This window comes from Mustelus asterias, chromosome 7 (assembly GCF_964213995.1).
Source record: "Mustelus asterias chromosome 7, sMusAst1.hap1.1, whole genome shotgun sequence".
Taxonomy (NCBI): domain Eukaryota; kingdom Metazoa; phylum Chordata; class Chondrichthyes; order Carcharhiniformes; family Triakidae; genus Mustelus; species Mustelus asterias.
In genome coordinates this window covers 127014991-127035535 of record NC_135807.1, presented here as the reverse complement: position 1 = coordinate 127035535, position 20545 = coordinate 127014991, and the positions used below count along the sequence as shown (strand labels likewise).

The 20545-nt window shown below is 45.1% G+C and overlaps 1 non-coding gene across 1 annotated transcript; it reads right to left on the bottom strand.

Moving 5' to 3' along the window:
- Positions 1–635: 635 nt before the first annotated feature.
- Positions 636–710, bottom strand: trnak-cuu (transfer RNA lysine (anticodon CUU)). Its single transcript has one exon. It is a non-coding gene; the product is annotated as a tRNA-Lys (tRNA).
- Between the last annotated feature and the right edge of the window lie 19835 nt (positions 711–20545).

Sequence of the window (20545 nt, the reverse complement as noted above, 5' to 3'; positions counted from 1 at the left end):
GTTATTTGGACATGGTTGGATTGGCACTGTAACGACTTTAATCAGGCAATTGAGGTTGGCCTGTTAGAATATAAAACTCCCTGATTAAGGGCCAAATTGATGGGCCAATCAGGGAGACTCTTGCTTTGTACTTAACCAGGAGTGTCAGTTCCTCTGAGACTCCTAGTGTAGACTGCTCACTGAAAGCACTTTGTATGCTGTTGTCAGACTCGTAAATAAAGGGATTTTGGTGAAGGGACTTCTGCCTCTGAAGACTTATTACAGGCACCCTCGATTGGATCTCTGAATCCATTTAAGATCTGAAGTCGGCAAGAAGGGTCTGAGGAGCCACTGGGCTGAGTGAGGGGCATGAGGTGTCCTCGAGCGTATGAGTGACAATTGTGTGCTAGTGCAGACATGCATTGACATGGATGGGACATGGGGAGTGGGAGAGAGGGTTTTTTATTCATTCATGGCACATGGGTATCACTGACTGGCCACATTTATTGCCCATCCCTAGTTGCCTTCAAACTGAGTGTCTTGTAAAGCCATTTCAGAGTCAACCACATTGCTGTGGCTCTGGAGTCACATGCAGGCCAGACCTGGTAAGGATGGCAGATTTCCTTCCCTAAAGAACATTTTTAAAAAAACTATGCCGTCCAACGTGGGGCTCGAACCCACGACCCTGAGATTAAGAATCTCATGCTCTACCGACTGAGCTAGCCGGGAACACTCTTAGTACTGTAGAGGATCAGAAGGACCTTGGGGTCCGGGTCCATAGGACTCTAAAATCGGCCCCGCAGGTGGAGGAGGTGGTTAAGAAGGCGTATGGTGTGCTGGCCTTTATCAATCGAGGGATTGAGTTTAGGAGTCCGGGGATAATGATGCAGCTATATAAGACCCTCATCAGACCCCACTTGGAGTACTGTGCTCAGTTCTGGTTGCCTCACTGTAGGAAGGATGTGGAAAAGATTGAAAGGGTGCAGAGGAGATTTACAAGGATGTTGCCTGGATTGAGTGGCATGCCTTATGAGGATAGGCTGAGGGAGCGCGGTCTTTTCTCCTTGGAGAGACGTAGAATGAGAGGAGACCTAATAGAGGTGTATAAGATGTTGAGAGGCATAGATCGGGTGGACTCTCAGAGGCTTTTTCCCAGGGTGGAAATGTCTGCTACGAGAGGACACAGGTTTAAGGTGCTGGGGGGTAGGTACAGGGGAGATGTTAGGGGGACCTTTTTCACACAGAGGGTGGTGGGCGAGTGGAATCGGCTGCCGTCAGTGGTGGTGGAGGCGAACTCAATAGGGTCTTTTAAGAGACTCCTGGATGAGTACATGGAGCTTAATAGGATGGAGGGTTATAGGTAGGTCTAGAAGGTAGGAATGTGTTTGGCACAACTTGTGGGCCGAAGGCCCTGTTTGTGCTGTAGTTTTTCTATGTTTCTATGTTTCTAACATTAGTGAACCAGATGGGTTTTTCTGACAATTGTTTCATGATTATCAGAAGATTTTTAAATCCATATTTTTTAATTGAATTCCAATTCGACCATCTGCTGTGGTGGAATTTGAACCCAGGTCCCCAGATATGAGCTGAGTTTCTGGATTAATAGTCCAGCCACCCCTTAAGGGAGGTGAGAGGTGTGAGGACTAGAGGACCGAATATTCAACCACACAGCTGGGATGGAGATCCAAAGCAAAGAGGCGGTCTTTCTACCAGCCGGACTCAGCAGCCCACTGCTATCTCATAAACTGAATCCAGGAGAGACCAACTCCAGCATGCATCCACCCCCACCAGAACGAATATCCCATTATTAGTACACTTTTGCCCAAGCTGGGTGTGACAAGCCAGAAAATTCTACAGCTCTGCCAACACACCTCAGGAGCAAAAATTCAGCATGCCCAATACGACTCTCACCAATTTTTACTGATGCACCATAGAAAGCATCCTTTTTGGATGTATCACAGCTTGGTCTGGTTTCTGCTCTGCCCAAGACTGCAAGAAACTACAAAGGGTCGTGAGTGTAGCCCAATCCATCACGCAAAACAGCCTCCTGTCCATTGACTCTCTCTACACTTCCTGCTGCGTCGGAAAAGCAGCCAGCATGATCAAGGACCCCACGCACCCCAGATATTCTCTCTTCCACCTTCTTCCATCGGGAAAAAGATACAAAAATCTGAGGTCACGTCCCTGCTGCTGTCAGACTTTTGAATGGATCTACCTTGCATTAAACTGATCTTTCTCTACACCCTAGCTATGACTGTAACAATACATTCTGCACTCACTCCTTTCCTTCTCCCCTATGTACTCTATGAATGGTACGCTTTGCATAGTGCGCAAGAAACAATACTTTTCACTATATCCTGATACATGTGACAATAATAAATCAAATCAAAAATCTTGACTTGAGTTTCCATTGTTTGTTTGATAGCGGTGACTAGTAAGGTTCAGCTTGAAATGCTCTACAATTGTTGGTATCCTGGCCAAGCCTCCATATAATTCAGAACCAGGATGTGGTCACACTCCAGCTGACACAGAACCACACAGCATGTGGTCCATTGAGATGTAACTGTCAAACACTTTCTTTAACAGTTTTGTGTCTGTGACAGAACAAATGTATGCAGCTGAGTCCACAAAAAGATCAGCCATGATCAGCTCCTAGTTCTTATGTTCTTAAATATTGAGTTAATATTTCAACTATTACTATTGGTTAAACGTTCAACGTTCCTTCATTGCTTCAGTATTTGCCACTATTTCTAAAATTTAGGATCCGATATTTTTTTTATAGCTCGGTCAACTTCACCTGCTATTTTATTTCATTCTGATTCCGCCATCAGTATTCACATAATGTAATATTTCATTCTTGAGGCACGGTTATTTATGTTTTAATGAGTTTAATGCATTATTATGGCTTCCATGAAAGCAAATTAAGTCCATTTCAGTTTGCAATGCAATTAATTTATGTGTTTACACTGCTGTTTCAGAGGGATTAACATCTAATCATAAATTGATTGTATTTTAATGCTTCAACCAAGGGTAACCACAAAGCAGTAAAGTGTAAATGCCTCTGATTGCAAAGCGCAAAAGTAAACCAATGGAACTTTTTAAACTTGCTGTTTTCCAAATCCAATCATTCCGGAGTAAAGCGTCAAGCCAACAATTTTACCCTGTGCCTTATATATATTGACGGTTAATCAAAAAGAAAGACTTACACATTTCACTCTCTTAGGCTGTTCCAAAATGTTTTACAACTAACCAAATACCTTTTACAGTATTTTCACTGCTGTCACATTAGAAAGTATCAGCAAGACGATTGACGGACATTCTCTCTTCCACCTTCTTCAGTCGGGAAAAAGATACAAAAGTCTGAGATCACGTACCATCCGACTCAAGAACAGCTTCTTCCCCGCTGCTGTCAGACTTTTGAATGGACCTACCTCGCACTAAGTTGATCTCTGTCTCCTTCGCTATGTCTGTAACACTATTCTGCACTCTCTCCTTTCCTTCTCAGTGAACGGTATGCTCTGTCTGCATAGCGCGCAAGAAACAATACTTTTCACTGTATATTAATACAGGTGACAATGATAAATCAAATCAAAAATCAAAAAAATGATTTGTTTCAGGGATGTTGTGAGTGATAAATTTGGGTTAGATCTCTTGCTGTTTGAAATGATCCCAGGGAATCTTATAAGCCCATGTGAGAGGGCAGATGGGGCATTGGTTTAACATCTCAACTGAACAGGCGCCCTAATTAGGACAGCCTCCCATTCATTGACTCTGTCTACACTTCCTGTTGTCTCGGAAAAGTAGCCAGAATATTTAAGGACCCCACGCATCCCGGGCATTCTCTCTTCCACCTTCTTTCGTCGGGAAAAAGATACAAAAGTCTGAGGTCACGTACCAACCGACTCAAGAACAGCTTCTTCCCTGCTGCTGTCAGACTTTTGAATGGACCTACCTCGCACTAAGTTGATCTTTCTCTACACCCTAGCTATGACTGTAACACTACATTCTGCACTCTCTTGTTTCCTTCTCTGTGAACGGTATGCTTTGTCTGTATAGCACGCAAAAAACAATACTTTTCACTGTATACATGCGACAATAATAAATCAAATCAAATCAGAATCAAAAATTATTTGTTTGTGGGATGTAGGTGCTGCGCTGAAGTCAGCTTTTGTTGTCTGTGCCTAAGTGGACCTCGAGTCCAGCCCTTTCCCTGTACTGCCTGGATTTTTGCTGGTCGTGCTGATGGCGCACCCCTGCTGAGGGTTCCCCAGTGGCAAGGGGTGCATTCAATGGGAAAACCCATTGAAAATGATGGGGCCAGAAGATCCCACTGTTGGCCAGCCTCTCATTGCTGTGAAACACATGATGGGTCACATGAAAAGCCCCACCATTCTGTGAGAGGGACGTGAAGATTCATCAACATCAGTGGGGGACAAACTTCACACCACAAAATCCAGCCCCCCTCTACCCCCGCCCCCTTACCTTGAAGGGACAATCATAGACCCAGTTTTTGGTTTTTCTAGCACATACGGCTGAACCATTAGGAAAATGGAGCCTGACTTAGTAACACAGAAGAGGAACTACACCCACCTAACATAGCCTATCTACTAGAGTCAGAGGACACAGTAAGTGTAAGGGGTCCCAGGACGGGGAGGTAAGGGAAGGACTGGATGGGGGGGGGGCGCGATTAGGGTCTTGGGGCTGGTGAGAAGAGAGGTCAAGGTCAACAGGCTTTAAGGGAGTGCGTCCCAGTTAGAAGGGGCTTTATAGAAACCCTACAGTGCAGAAAGAGGCCATTTGGCCCATCGAGTCTGCACTGACAATAATCCCATCCAGGCCCTATACCTGTAACCCCACATATTTACCCCACTAATCCCTCTAACCTATGCATCCCAGGACACTAAGGGGCAATTTAGCACCTAACCCACACATCTTTGGACAGTGGGAGGAAGCACCCGGAGGAAACCCACGCAGACACGGGGAGAATGTGCAAACTCCACACAGACAGTGGCCCAAGACGGGAATCGAATCCCTGGAGCTGAGGCAGCAGTTCTAACCACTGTGCCACCATGCCCGTCTTCTGATGGAGGTGCCATCTCCATCCTCTTCCCACCTGGTATTTAATTTCATACCAGCCTTCACCCACAGAGGTTCAATGTTCCTGCCAGCCTAAAAATTGAGGCTGGGCGGGGAACCGCCCTAAAATGGCCATTAATCATAGAACCATATCGTGTAGAAGAGGCCCTTCAGCCCATCGAGTCCACACCAACACATTAGAAACACTTGAACTCCCACCTAATCTCATCTGCCAGCACTTGGCCCATGCCAAATGCTCATCCTGGTACTTTTTACAGGATGTGAGGCAACCCCCATTCACCACCCTCCCAGGCAGCGCATTCCAAACCGTCACCACACTCTGGGCAAAAAGGCTTTTCCTCACATCCCCCCTAAACCTCCTGCCTCTCATCTTGAACCTATATCCCCTCGTGACTAACCTTTCAACTAAGGGGAACAACTGTTCCTTATCCGTCCTTGATCATGTCATCCCTCAGTCTTCTCTGCTCCAATGAAAACAACTCAAGCTTAACTTAAATGCAGCACCCTGGTGAATCTCCTCTGCACCCCCTCCAGCGCAATTACAGCCTTCCGATAATCTCCTCTGCACACTGTACTCCAGCTGTGGCCTTACCAAAGTTCTATACAACTCTAACATGACTTCCCTGCTTTTGTAATCTATGCCTCGATTGATAAAGGCAAGTGTCCCATATGCCTTTTTCACCACTCGACTCACAGGCCCTTCCGCCTTCATAGATCTGTGAACAAACACACGTAAGTCCCTTTGTTCCACAGAACTCCCAAGTGTCCTACCATTCATTGAGTACTTTCTTGTCAAATTACTCCTTCCAAAGTGTATCACCTGAACAGCATGACGGATTCAACTGGGGCAAGGGCTAGATTCCTGTCCGAGGCCTTGTCCGTCCTAGTGTAAAATCACTGTGTGGTCGGGGAGGACAGGAACATGGAGAGAAACCCATTCCTTCAATTTCATGCTGCCCCCCCCCACCGAACCCTCCAGCCCATCCCCCCACTCCCCCCTCAGCCCACCCCCACACCCTGCCTAAAAACCCTGCCGATGGGGAGAGGGTAGAACTCCATAGAATCCGCTGCTGGAAACAGTGATGGGAACAGAATGCATTTCAGAATGGAAATAGATACATACCTTTAAAATATAAATTAAAAGGAGTACAGGGAATGGAGAGGCAAATAAGACTAATTGGATCACCCTTTCAGCTTGTGATAACCCACAGCACTCACTTGGGGAATCCTGAACTAACCTCCTTGTGGGAATTGTGAGGATAGGCGATTGTCTACACAGGTGGAACTTGTATCTCGAACCCTTGATAAGGCAAATACTTGAGTGGGTCCAGAGATCTATAGTCCTGGACTGGATTCATGTACACGCACACTTGGTAGTGGTTTAACTTTTGATTTAAGAATAAAACATTTGGCACAGTGGTTGTCACTGCTGCCTCACAGCGATAGGGATCCGGGTTTGATTCCCGGCTTGGGTCACTGTCTATGTGGAGTTTGCACGTTCTCCCCGCGTCTGCGTGGGTTTCCTCCGAGTGCATCAGTTTCCTCCCACAGTCCAAAGATGTGCGGGTTGGGTGGATTGGCCATGCTAAATTGCCCCGTAGTGTCAGAGGAACTAGCTAGGGTAAATGTATGGGGTTACGGGGATAGGATCTGGGTAGGATTGTGGTCGGTGCAGACTCGATGGGCCGAATGGCCTCTTTCTGCTCTGTAAGATTCTATGATTCTTTCCAGTTGGCTACCTGGATTATTACACAGCCAAGCAGTACAGATACAAGGAGCCTGATGGCTTCCTTCTATGATGAGAAATGGTAAGGGGCACTTCAACTTGCAACAGGCTACAGGACTTGCTGACATGCCCACCTTACATCATCATTCTGAGGCCCGGAAGTTTTTAAGTGCCGGCCATTGTTGCAGATGAAAGGCAGGTTGCCCATGATCCCATCGATGTTGGGCTGTCCTTATTTGCAGGGTGTGATGACCATTGGTGCAAGGGGCTTTCCAAGCTAGAATGTGATTCCTGAAGGGAAGGGCTGCATTCACATTGTTGGCGTTGGGGTCGCAAGCTGGAATTTGAATCTGAGGCAAGGCCCCAGCATTTCTGATATGACGTTGATGGCCTCGCTGAGTACATGGGGAGGTGTCCTGGAGGGAATTGGCCCAGGTTGTCAATAATAATGAGTGGGACCTGGATTCAATGAAGGAGGAGGTTCCATTGCCTCACCAGAGCAGCCTTGGAAAGGCTGGAGGACCTCAGATACAATAATCTTCTCAGGTCTGCTTTTCCATGCGTCATTGGGAGTAGCAGTAGTGCAATGGCACACGCTGCATCCTTTCAGGATGCCAGCTCATCATTTCCGATATGAATGTCTATCCTGGTACCAGAGTTTCCTGGTTGCAGACAAGGTGTAGTAATCTGTAGCCCAGTGCTCGAGCTCCCAGACATCGCTGACAATGAGCATCTCAAATACCAGATACAGCATCTGGAAAGGATAAATTAACAACTATACAGGCTTCATGAATGGTGTTGAATTGACCGAGGATTGAACTTTTGGAATCTTAACAAACTGCATGCTAAACATGTCAGACTAATTGCAGAGCATCAACCTGGGAAGTCTGTATAGAATGTCGAATTACACAGCCAGAACCATAATGAGAGGAGGTTGTAGATAAATGGTTAAACCACATCTTGAGTACAGTACACATCTTTCAGTTAGGCACTTTACAATCTACTGGACCCAGAATCCCTATAGTGCAGAAGGAGGCCATTCAGCCTATTGAACCTCCACCGACACCAATCCCACCCAGGGCCAACCCCTGTTACCCCGCATATTTACCCAGCTAGTCTCCCTGACACTCGGTCAATTTAGCACGACCAATTAACCTAACCCACACATCTTTGGACTGTGGGAGGAAACTGGAGCACCCGGAAGAAACCCACGCAGACACAGGCAGAATGTACAAACTCCACACGGTCACCCGAGGCTGGAATCAAACCCGGGGGTCCCTGGCACTGTGAGGCAGCAGTGCTAACCACTGTGCCGCCCCTGGGTTCAAAAATTCCAGAACATAATCTCCATTGCCAATTTTTTGAACACCAGGTGATAGTATGGGGCAGCACGGTGGCACAATGATTAGCACTGCTGCCTCACAGCGCCAGGGACCCAGGTTCGATTCCCGGCTTGGGTCACTATCTGTGTGGAGTTTGCACGTTCTCCCCATGTCTGCGCGTGTTTCCTCCGGGTGCTCCGGTTTCCTCCCATAGTCCAAAGATGTACTGGTCAGGTGCATTGGCTATGCTAAATTCTCCCTCAGTGTACCCGAACAGGTGCCGGAGTGTGGCGACTAGGGGATTTTCACAGTAATTTCATTGCAGTGTTAATGTAAGCCTACTTGTGACTAATAAATAAACTTTATTAATTCAGCTACTGCCATTAATGCCTCTTCTGAAGCTACCTTTTGTTTTTTTACTTGTCCCAGTGCTATCATAAAGGGAGGGTTGCATTCACATTTTGACATTAGGATCTCAGGCTGGAATTTGAATCTGAGCTAAGGCCCCAGGATCTCTGAGATGCCCTTAATGGCCTTTACCTGCATTATCATCATCCCTTTTGTCATTTAATCTTTTCTGCCTTTTGCCCTGTCTGAGTCCTTGCCTCTCACTTTTTGCCTCTCTCCCCTGCCTTTCTCTGCCTCTGCACTAGTTTAAAACCTATCACATCTCTATCCTTCTCCAGTTCGAACAAAAGGTCACTGACCTGAAACATGAACTCTATTTCCCTCCACAGATGCAGTCTGACCTGTCGAGCATTTCCAGTTTTTATTTCTTGAATATTGTATTCAATTCCGGTTGCCGTGACGCACGGGAAATATTCCAGGTTCCTTTGAGTGTCGCGAAACTAATCCCCAAGTGTTCGAGTTGTGGAATGAGACTGAAATGACCTGAGAGGTCTTGGACTTGATTCTCAATTCCAGGTCAGGGAACCCACGGTGGCTCAGTGGTTAGCACTGCTGCTCACAGCACTAGGGACCCAGGTTCAATTCCGGCCTTGGGTTACTGTCTGTGTGGAGTCTGCACATTCTCCCCGTGTCTGCGTGGGTTTCCTCTGGGTGCTCCGGTTTCCTCCCACAGTCCAAAGATGTGCGGGTTAGGTTGACTGGCCATGCTAAATTGACCCTAGTGCTAGGGGATTAGCAGGGTAAATATGTGGGGTTACGGGAATAGGGCCTGAGTGAGATTGTGGTCAGTGCAGACTCGATGGGCTGAAAGGCCTCCTTCTGCACTGTAGGGATTCTATGATTCTAACCCAAATAATTTTCAGGTGTTGATCAGGTGACATAACTGCATTGCTCACCCGATACAATCTTCAAATGTAAATACCCTAATTGGACAAGAATCAGGTTTGGCATTCAATTAGTGGTGCCATCACCATCGGCAAATTTCAGCCATGATATGTCCTGACACTGCCTTGCACAATGGAGGAGGCAGCAGCAGCTGATCAGGCCAGCAGCCTCACTGTGCAGAGAAACAGTCAAACATCTAATGGGAAAATACCGAGCCTGGTTGCACACATTAAACCCTTCGTGACAAAAGATTTTCCTCATTAAAGACAAAATTTCTTAATTACTCCCTACAGTCCCTTTGTAGTTTCTTCTGCTCTGCCCAAGACCGCAAGAAACTACAAAGGGTTGTGAACGAAGTCCAGTCCATCACGCAAACCAGCCTCCCATCCATTGACTCCGTCTACACTTCCCGCTGCCTCGGAAAAGCAGCCAGCATAATTAAGGACCCCACGCACCCCGGACATTCTCTCTTCCACCTTCTCCCATCGGGAAAAAGATACAAAAGTTTGAGGTCATGTAATAACCGACACAAGAGCAGCTTCTTCCCTGCTGTCATCAGACTTTTGAATGGACTTATCTCACACTAAGTTGATCTTTCTCTACACCTTAGCTATGATTGTAACACTACATTCTGCACTCTCTCCTTTCCTTCTCTATGAACAGTATGCTTTGTCTCTATAGTGCACAAGAAACAATACTTTTCACTCTGCACTAATATATGTGACAATAAATCAAATCAAATCAAATCAAATCAGTCCTTGACTAACATGCATCAGATTTTCGGGTTTTGGCGAATTGCAAATTCAACATTGCCTTCTGGCCGTCCCTGGCCCATTAGCTTTGAGGAGATTAACAGGCGTTAATGTGAAGTGAACATGTTCCTCCCTGCTGCACTTTGAAAACAATAGTACATCCTGAAGATGCTGGGCCATTGACACGCCAGAAGCTATTTTCATAATGCACCTACTCCTATTCTTACCCTCATAGGCATTTTCAAATCCCTTCAGCCTACAAATGGGGTACTTGAGATACAATGCTGAAAGGTGGCTACATTGACCCTAATGTCATCAGGGGGATTAGCAGGATAAATGTGTGGGGTTATGGGAATAGGGCCTGAATGGGGTTGCGGTCGGTACAGACTCAATGGGCTGAACGGCCTCCTTCTGCACTGTAGGGATTCTGTGATATGGCAAAAGGCCGTTGTTGAATATTTCTTTCAAGTAAATTGCGGATGTAGAACCAAGGACACAAGTTCAAACTAGTGAAAGCTATTTCAGGAATGATATCGGGAACTCCTGTTTCCCATCAATAAAAACTGATCAGCATTTAGAATGGACTGCCTGATAAGAGTGGGTGGAGGTGAAAACCATGGGATCATTCAAAAGACAACTTTGTGCCGGGGCGGCACGGTAGCACAGTGGTTAGCACTGCTGCTTCACAGCTCCAGGGTCCCGGGTTCGATTCCCGCCTTAAGTCACTGTCTGTGTGGAGTTTGCACATTCTCCTCGTGTCTGCGTGGGTTTCCTCCGGGTGCTCCGGTTTCCTCCCACAGTCCAAAAATGTGCAGGTTAGGTTGATTGGCCATGCTAGAATTGCCCCTTAGTGTCCTGGGAAGCCTAGGTTAGAGGGATTAGTGGGTAAATATCTGGGGGTAGGGCCTGGGTGGGATTGTGGTCGGTGCAGACTCGATGGGCCGAATGGCCTCCTTCTGCACTGTAGGGTTTCTATGTTTCTATGTTTCTATGATTGCTGTGGCAAGGCAAACACATCGTGCTTGGGAATGGATGTGTCAAAGTGAATGGACTCACTTCCCTCCTCCACAGTTATTGTGTGGACTGTCTGTGGGAGCACTGAGGGAAAATGTAGACAGGACTGATCATGCACTGGGCAGGTGTGATAAACAATAGAGGCTTTCCCCATATCAGATTGGCATGATTGTTTCTGGCAGCGAGCAGTGCCTTTTCCTTCACATCCGCTTACCGATGCCGCTATCTGATATCTTTGCAGCTGCCTGAGTAAATTCCATCTCTGGGGTTTCATCGAATGTCTCTTAATAAGGTCAAATTGTGAGACGTGTATGCAAAACTATGTTCCCACTTACCTTAGTTGGCCTATATTACTAAGCATCCTCCCTCGATCATATTCCAAGTACATAGAAACATAGAAAGTAGGTGCAGGAGTAGGCCATTCAGCCCTTCCAGCCTGCACCACCATTCAATATGATCATGGCTGATTATGCACTTTCAGTATCCCACTCCTGCTTTCTCTCCATACCCCTTGATCCCTTCAGCCACAAAGGCCACATCCAGCTCCCTCTTGAACATATCTAACCAACTGGCCCCAACAGCTTTGTGTGGTAGAGAATTTCACAAGTGCACAACTCCTCATCTGAATGGCTTACCCCTTATTCATAGACTATGACCCCTAGTTCTGCACCTCCCCAACACTGGGAACATTCTTCCTACATCTAGCCTGTCCAGTCCCATCAGGATTTTATATGTTCTATGAGATCCCCTCTCATTCTTCTAAATTTCAGAGAGTACAAGGCCAATTGATCCAGTCTCTCTTCTGATGTCAATCCTGCCATTCCAGGAATCAGTCTGGTTAACCTTTGCTGGATTCCTTCAATAGCAAGAATGTCCTTCCTCAGAGTAGGAGAGCATAACTGTGTACAATACTCAAGGTGTGGTCTCACCAAGGCCCTGTATAACTGCAGCAACTGAGTAACTCCTATACTCAAATCCTCATGCTATTACAACCTGCATGTCATTAGCTTTCCTCACCGCGTGCTGTACCTGCACGCCAATCTTCAGCGACTGTTCCACCATGACACCCAGATCACATTGCACTTGCCCTTTCCTAAACTGCCACCATTCAGATAATAATCTTCCTTCCTGATTTAGTCATTAAAGTGGATAACCTCACAACTATCCACATTATATTCCATTTGTCGAGTATTTGCCCATTCAGCCAGCCTACCCAAGTCACCCTGCAGCCTCTTAGCATCCCCCTCACAGCACACACTGCCACCCAGCTTAGTGTCATCTGCATATTTGGAGATATTGCATTCAATTCCTTCATCCAAATCATTAATGTATAATTGTGAATACCTGGGGTCCCAGCACTGAACCCTACGGTACCTCACTAGTCACTCTCTGCCACCCTTTTTGAAAAGGACCTGTTTATTCCCACTCTCTGCCAACCAGTTCTCTATCCATGTCAATTTTGCTCACTAATCTCTTTGTGGGACCTTGTCAAAAGTGTTTTTAAAATTCTTGTCCACACTACTGGTCACATCCTCAAAAAATTACAGAAGATATATCAAGCACAATTTCCCTTTAGTGAATCCATGCTGACTCGGACCGAAATGCTCAATTATTGCATCCTTAATAATTGACTCCAGCATTTTCCCCACCACCGATGTCAGGCTAACCGGTCTATAATTCCCGGTTTTTTCTCTCCTTCCTTTTTAAAAAGTGGGGATACATTAGCTACCCTCCAATCCACTGGAACTCTTCCAGAGTCTATCGAATGCTGGAAAATGATCAACAATGTATCTACTATTTCTAGGGTACTTCCTTGAGTACTCTGGGATGCAGAGCATCAGGCCCTGGGGACATTGAGTTTTAATCCCAGCAATTTCCCCAATACAATTTCCTGACTAATAAGGATTTCCTTCAGTTGCTCCTTCATGCTAGACCCTCTGTCCCCTAGTATTTCTGGAAGGTCATTTATGCCGTCCTTAGTGAAGACAGATCCAAAGTATTTGTTCAGCTGGTCTGTCATCTCTTTGTTGCCCATTATGAATTCACCTGATTCTAACTGTAAGGGACCTACATTTGTCTTCACCGGTCTTTTTCTCTTCACATATCTATAGAAGCCTTTGCAGTCAGTTTTTATGTTTTCTGCAAGTCTACTCTCGTGTATTCTATTTTTCCCTTCTGAATTAAACCCTTTGCCCTCCTCTGCTGGATTTTAAATTTCTGTGAGAAGTTTAACAACACCAGGTTAAAGTCCAACAGGTTTATTTGGTAGCAAAAGCCACACAAGCTTTCGAGGCTCTGAGCCCCTTCTTCAGGTGAGTGGGAATTCTGTTCACAAACAGAACTTATAAAGACACAGACTCAATTTACATGAATAATGGTTGGAATGCGAATACTTACAACTAATCCAGTCTTTAAGAAACAAAACAATGGGAGTGGAGAGAGCATCAAGACAGGCTAAAAAGATGTGTATTGTCTCCAGACAAGACAGCCAGTGAAACTCTGCCAGTGAAACTCTGAAAAAGAGTTTCACTGGCTGTCTTGTCTGGAGACAATACACATCTTTTTAGCCTGTCTTGATGCTCTCTCCACTCCCATTGTTTTGTTTCTTAAAGACTGGATTAGTTGTAAGTATTCGCATTCCAACCATTATTCATGTAAATTGAGTCTGTGTCTTTATAAGTTCTGTTTGTGAACAGAATTCCCACTCACCTGAAGAAGGGGCTCAGAGCCTCGAAAGCTTGTGTGGCTTTTGCTACCAAATAAACCTGTTGGACTTTAACCTGGTGTTGTTAAACTTCTTACTGTGTTTACCCCAGTCCAACGCCGGCATCTCCACATCATGACTACCATCGACACTTTTAAATTTCTCCCAGTCTTCAGGTTTGCTGCTTTTTCTGGCCAACTTATAAACTTCCTCTTTGGTTTTAACACAGGCCATGGATGAGCCACCTTCCCCATTTAACTCTTATGCCAGACAGGGATGTACAATTGCTGAAGTTCATCCATGTGTTCTTTAATTGTCTGCGATTGCCTATGTACTGTCAACCCCTCAAGTATCCTTTGCCAGCTTATCCTAGCCGATGCATATCTCATACCATCAAAGTTAGCTTTCCTCAAGTTGAGGACCCTAGTCTCAGATTTAACTGTGTCACTCTCCATCTTCATGAAGAATTGTACTATACTATGGTCACTCTTCCCCAAAGGACCTCACACCACAAGGTTGCTAATTAATCCTCTCTCATTACACAATACCCGGTCTAGGATGGCCTTCTCTCTAGTTGGTTCCTCAACACATTGGTCGAGAAAACCATCCCTTATACATTCCAAGAAATACTCCTCTATCTCATTGCTACCAGTTTGGTGAGCCCAATAAATATGCGAATTGAAGTCACCCATAATAAGTGCTGTACCCTTACGGCACACATCTCTAATTTCCTGCTTGATGCCACCCCCGACCTCACTGGTGTACCTCTTCACAATTCCAATACTATGCCCCGTGGTGACTTGAGTGGAACTACAAGTGCTTGAATGATGTCCTGTGAAAGTTGGCATTCATCACAATAGATTGTATAATTCATCTCCCAGAATCCAGGCCAAGGGCATGTCTTAGCTCTGATGAGGAATCATCCAGAACTGAAACGTTAACTCTGTTCTCTCTCCACAGAGGTTGTCAGAAATTATCCAGCATTTTCTGCTTTTGGTTGTGACGAAAATGTCTTTAGAATCCCTACAGTGCAGAAAGAGGCCATTTGGCCCATCGGGTCTGCACTGACCCTCCAAAAGAGCACTCTACCTAGGCCCACTTATCCCGGGAACCCTGTGCATTGTTCATGGCAAATCCACCTAACCCGCACATCTTTCGACTGTGGGAGGAAACTGGAACACCCAGAGGAAACCCATGCAGACACGGGGAGACTGTGCAAACTCCACACAGACAGTGACCCAAGCTGGGAATTGAACTCGGGTCCCTGGCACTGTGAGACAGCAGTGCTAACCACTGTGCCACTCTTTCATTGCTAAAGAGCACCATCATGGTGGTCTGTCTTAATATGAAGGCATGAACTAGTTCAACAAATCACAAATGTGCTTTGTATGACTGGAAATACAAAGTAAGTAAAGCTTAAGTTTATTTATTAGTCACAAGTGGGCTTACATTAACACTGCAATGAAGTTACTATGAAATTCCCCCAGTCGCCACACTCTGGCGCCTGTTCGGGTCAATGCACCCTAACCAGCATGTCTTTCAGACTGTGGGAGGAAACTGGAGCACCCGGAGGAAACCCACACAGTCACGGGGAGAATGTGCAAACTCCACACAGACACTGACCAAAGCACGGGAATTGAACCTGGGTCCCTGGCACTGTGAGGCAGCAGTGTTAACAACTGTGCCACTGTGCTGCCCGGGGCTAACATCCAAGGTCACACAAAGCATTTTTCAACAGAATAGTCATCAGTTCAGGCCTACAGTTTCCCTGCAAAGACTCCACAAGGCATAGGTTTCTCTTGTCAACGCATTGGATTGTCTGGGGTATGATCTCTGGATCAACAAGAGTTACTACATGCGATCAAAACCATCTTTTCCACCGTCAACGGTTGGGAATCTGATATGATTCGGAATATTTGATCAATTCTTTTTGCCTGCAATGTGGGATTGATTTTTAAATATTTGTTCAAGAAGGTGAGGACTTATTGCCCATCCCAGAGCTCTGATGAAGGGTCATCCTTGTTTCTTTGGAAGGAACTCTTCAAATGCAGACAATAAAATTATAACAAAACTTATTCCAACTTATAAATCAAAGAAAGGGTTTAATAAAGAAACAACATTATTCCAAACTTGGGGCCTCGCCCTGGGCCAATCCAAGTTCCCCACAATTCCCAACAGGTTCTTACTTATGGTGAGTCAGCTGACCATCACATCATTCTGTAATTGGTACCATGGTTTACTGGGTCAGCTGATCCTTAGAGCTTGTTATCATTGGTCACATTACATCCAATACAAAGTTGTCACCGGTTACATTCTAACAATCCTGACTCAAAATGTTGGCTGTATTCTCTCTCCCCAGATGCTGTGAGACCTGCTGAAATTTTCCAGCATTTTCTGTTTTCATCTCCTGTGTCATTACTCCCTTGAAAAAAAATTTGTGGGTGGAATGTTCCTGTCCCACACGCCACGGGAATCGTAGCGGCTGGGACAGAATCATGCGAAGGTCTGTTGACCGAATGGGATTTTCTGGTCTTGGGGCAAGTGCAGCCGGAAAATCCCGCTCTGAGAGAAGGAATGTGTGATAGAACTCAATTCAAGGTGGCTTTCCTGCTGTGCCAGAACTTCACCACAAGGAGTCATGTATACAAACTCAGGGCAGCAAAGGATGATGGGAATCACGGACAAAACATTTTTCCTGAATGCTTGGCAAGTACACTGGTAAGATTACTGTCTGAGGTATCGGAAGTGGGAAACTTAATGAGTTTCAAGAAGAAATGCGACACATTCTTGTCAGCAAATGGGATTCAGGGTTATTAGAAGTGTATCAAGGGGATACTCTATATATGCAAACCAAAGATCTTCACCTGCCTGAAATTGCTATCGTATTGACATTAGTAGCTACTAGTCCTAATTACAGAAACATATAAGTAGGTAAATGAATGTATAAATTAAGATGAGTACTGAAACAGAATTAATACTGGACATGCCCAAATTGTCCATTACAATCAGCTTGAGATTTGGTTTGGTTATAGCTTTGATTTCTATCCCCAAACAGTGAAAGGGAACTGAGGTTGAGGTGGAGAATTTGGGTGAGATTCTCTGGCCTCCCAGACCGGAGAATCCCGCCAGCTTGAATGGCCAGAGAATTCCAGCCAATTTTTCTGGTTGAAACTGGATTCAAATTCAATGTTCTTTTTAGCGTTTAGATTAAATCACTAATTGTTGATCCAAAGTGTTTTACAGGATTGTGGACCCAAATGTATGCTTATCCAATAATCCAAACACCTGGAGTTCTCAACCTCTAGCAGGTCAATTGGACTATTCTGATATTTGGTCAATTAAAGGGAGTCTGAATAGATCCCATTCTTTCGACAGTTTTGTTTAGACACTTTCCTTTGAAAAACAGCACAGAAACAGGGGAAAGAAAATTATTTCCGTAACACTTTTAAGTCCAAATTTCATAGGTTTCATCCAATGTTATCTCAAAGCATTTTTCCTCATCCATTGCTGAGTAAAACTAATGATGCTTGATCCAATAATGCCACAGATTTGATCTGCCTTATCATCGGAGGATGCAGGGCCCATCTGTGTACCTGCAGATGGTAGGTGATTTAACTAACTACATTAGGAAATATTTGAATGCACTGGGAACTGCCACTAACTTGATTACATCTGTAGACTGAGTAATGAATTATAAAAGAATGGGATCCTGAAGCAATAAAGGTACAGATAATTTCTTTGGAATGCCATCATTTCTTTGTGTTTCCAATAAATTTGCAGTTAATATAATCTAACAAAGTAAAATTAGCCATTATAGTTAAGTTCTTAATCGCATGAACTTAATGTGAGTAAACTGATCCTAACTTTTTTTGTACATTTTATTTCCTCGGTTAACAAGTTAATGTTCCACCCCCCCAATTTCCCCCACATGATCTGGTCCAGCAAGCATTAACTGCTGTTTATTTGGGGCAGCATGGTGGCATAGTGGTTAGCACTGCTGCCTCACAGTGTCAGGGACCCGGGTTCGATTCCTGGCTTGGGCCACTGTGTGGAGTTTGCACATTCTCCCCATGTCTGCGTGGGTTTCCTCCGGGTGCTCCGGTTTCCTTCTACACTCCAAAGATGTGCGGGTTAGGTGGATTGGCCATGATAAATTGACCCTAGTTTCGGGGGGATTAGCAGGATAAATATGTGGTGTTATGGGGATAGGGTGGGATAGTTGTCGGTGCAGACTCAATGGGCCGAATGGCCTCCTTCTGTAATGTAGGGATTCTATGATTCAATAACATATGCCTGATGCACAATTAAGGGATCGGAAATTATTATCGATTCTGTTGGTTGAATAAAAAATGTAACTGGTACTAATCAAGAGCCTTGTGCATCCTTTGTTTCTCTGTCAGTATCATATTATTCACACGTATGAGAGATTGCATGAGATCCATGTTGCCAGTTCTGCAATCACACTAGGGCATTGTTAGAAAAAGAGACTCTGAGATACATGGCATTAGGGGCCGTCCTACCACTGGGCAATAAAATGTCAATTTTTGGGTGCGGCTGCACTCTAAGAACAAACCCTTTGGTTTTACCAGGCTGGTAATTCAAAGAGATTGGAGTGGAAATGTTTACACGAGCATCCAGTCATACAATAAACAATTGTATAGGACCTTGGTGAGGCCTCACTTGGAATACTATGGCAGGATATTCCTCCCCTTCTGTAGCATGTCTCATGGCGTTGGGAGGCGGCGCGCTACTCGCTGGTGGTGGGATCTTATAGTCCCGCCATTGTCAATGGGGTTTCCCACTGAATGCGCCCCTCACTGCCAGGAAACCTGCAGCAGGGGTGCACCGTCAGTGGGAATCATAGAATCATAGAATCCCTTCAGTGCAGAGAGAGACCATTCGGCCCATCGTGTCTGCACCAACAACAATCCCTCCTAGGCCCTATTCCCGTAGCCTCACGCATTTACCCTGACACTCAGGGGCAATTTAGCATGGCCAATTAACCTAACCCGCACATCTTTGGGACTGTTAGATCCCGTTGCTGTAAATGGCAGCAAGATTTTAACGTGTACCACTTTTCATCTCTTTGCTTAAGAAAGGATATACTTAGCCCCTAGTACCAGGGAATTGCAACAAAAAATCCAACAGCCTGATTCCTGGGATGAAACTTTTCTTCTATGTGGAGAGATTGAATAGACTAAATCTTTATTCCCATGAGTTTAGTGGAATGGGAGATACTCTAACTGAAGCATATAATGTTTTTAAAGGGCTTGAGAAGGCAGATTCTAGGAGGAGGATTTCCCCAAATGGGAAGGCTCGAACAAGGGGTCATAATATCAGAAATTCAGAATAAGAGATCAACTATTTAGGATAGGAGAGGAGAAATTTCTTCACCCAAAGATTTGTGAATCTTAGAAATTCTCTATCCAGGGAGTTGTGGATGCTTAGTTGTGGGTATATCCAACAAAGAGATAAACTGCTTTGTGGTTTGTCTGGGAATCCAGGGATATAGGGATGGTACAGGAAGGTGTAGCTGAGGTTGAAGATCGCTAAGGTCATATTGGATGGTGGACCAGGCTTAAAGGGCTGAATAGCCTTCTTCTGCTCTTATTTCTTATCCATATTTAAAAACTCATAAGGCTATATTGGATTGTCTCCGTGGCATTGACTCATTAAAAAAAAATATACCCTTGAACAGGGAAAGGAACATACCATAAAAAGCACAAATGGAATCTTATCTAACTGAATCATAACGATGGCCTGGCATCAATGAGAAATTCTGGTCCATGTAATGTACACTGATCACCCCAAAGCTGCAAGCTCACTGTTGGGCAATGCACATTCCTTCTCCAGGGTCATCTGGGAAGAGGGGCAGATACTGGAGCCTCACCGTGGGCTATGTCCATCTTAGACCTTTTGATATTTTGACCAGCTTCAGGAACAGACACACAAGGTCCTCTGACTTGTCTGCATTCCTCTGTTACTGGTGATAACCTTGCAATGTGTGTGAAGTTTTAGAAGATGGGTTATGTTTTAAACTGGCTCTTTTTAGTCAAGGTAATATGAAGCATGCAACCTTCTGCTAGTTTTGCCTTTGTCGCTGCCTGTGTGGAGTTTCCTCCCCCTGTGTCTGCGTAGGTTTCCTCCGGGTGCTCCAGTTTCCTCCCACAGTCCAAAGATGTGCGGGTTAGGTGGATTGACCATGCTAAATTGTCCCTTAGTGTCAGGGGGACTAGCTGCGGTAAATGGAATATGGGGATGAGGCCTGGGTGGGATAGTGGTTGATGCAGTCTCGATGGGCCGAATGGCCTCCTTCTGCACTGTAGGATTCTATGATTGCCTTGTGGACCAGGGTCCCAGGTCAAGTCCTATTGAAACTCAAGTGCCATATTAAACACAAAGGGAGAGCAGATGGCCTTGCTTTTGCAGACTTACTGACTTAGAGATCTGAAACAGAGAGAGAAAGAATCCTAACAAGAGCAGCAAGTAAATAGTAGCTGTTGTGAACTGCAGGGAAAAGGAATGTTCTCTGTTAACTACTATATAGAATGCTGGTAGGAGCTCAGCCTCTGGTTGAAGAGATGGAACCTTCCAGAGATATAAGGACATAGAAACATAGATGAAATATAGAACAGTACAGCACAGAACGTTGTGCCGA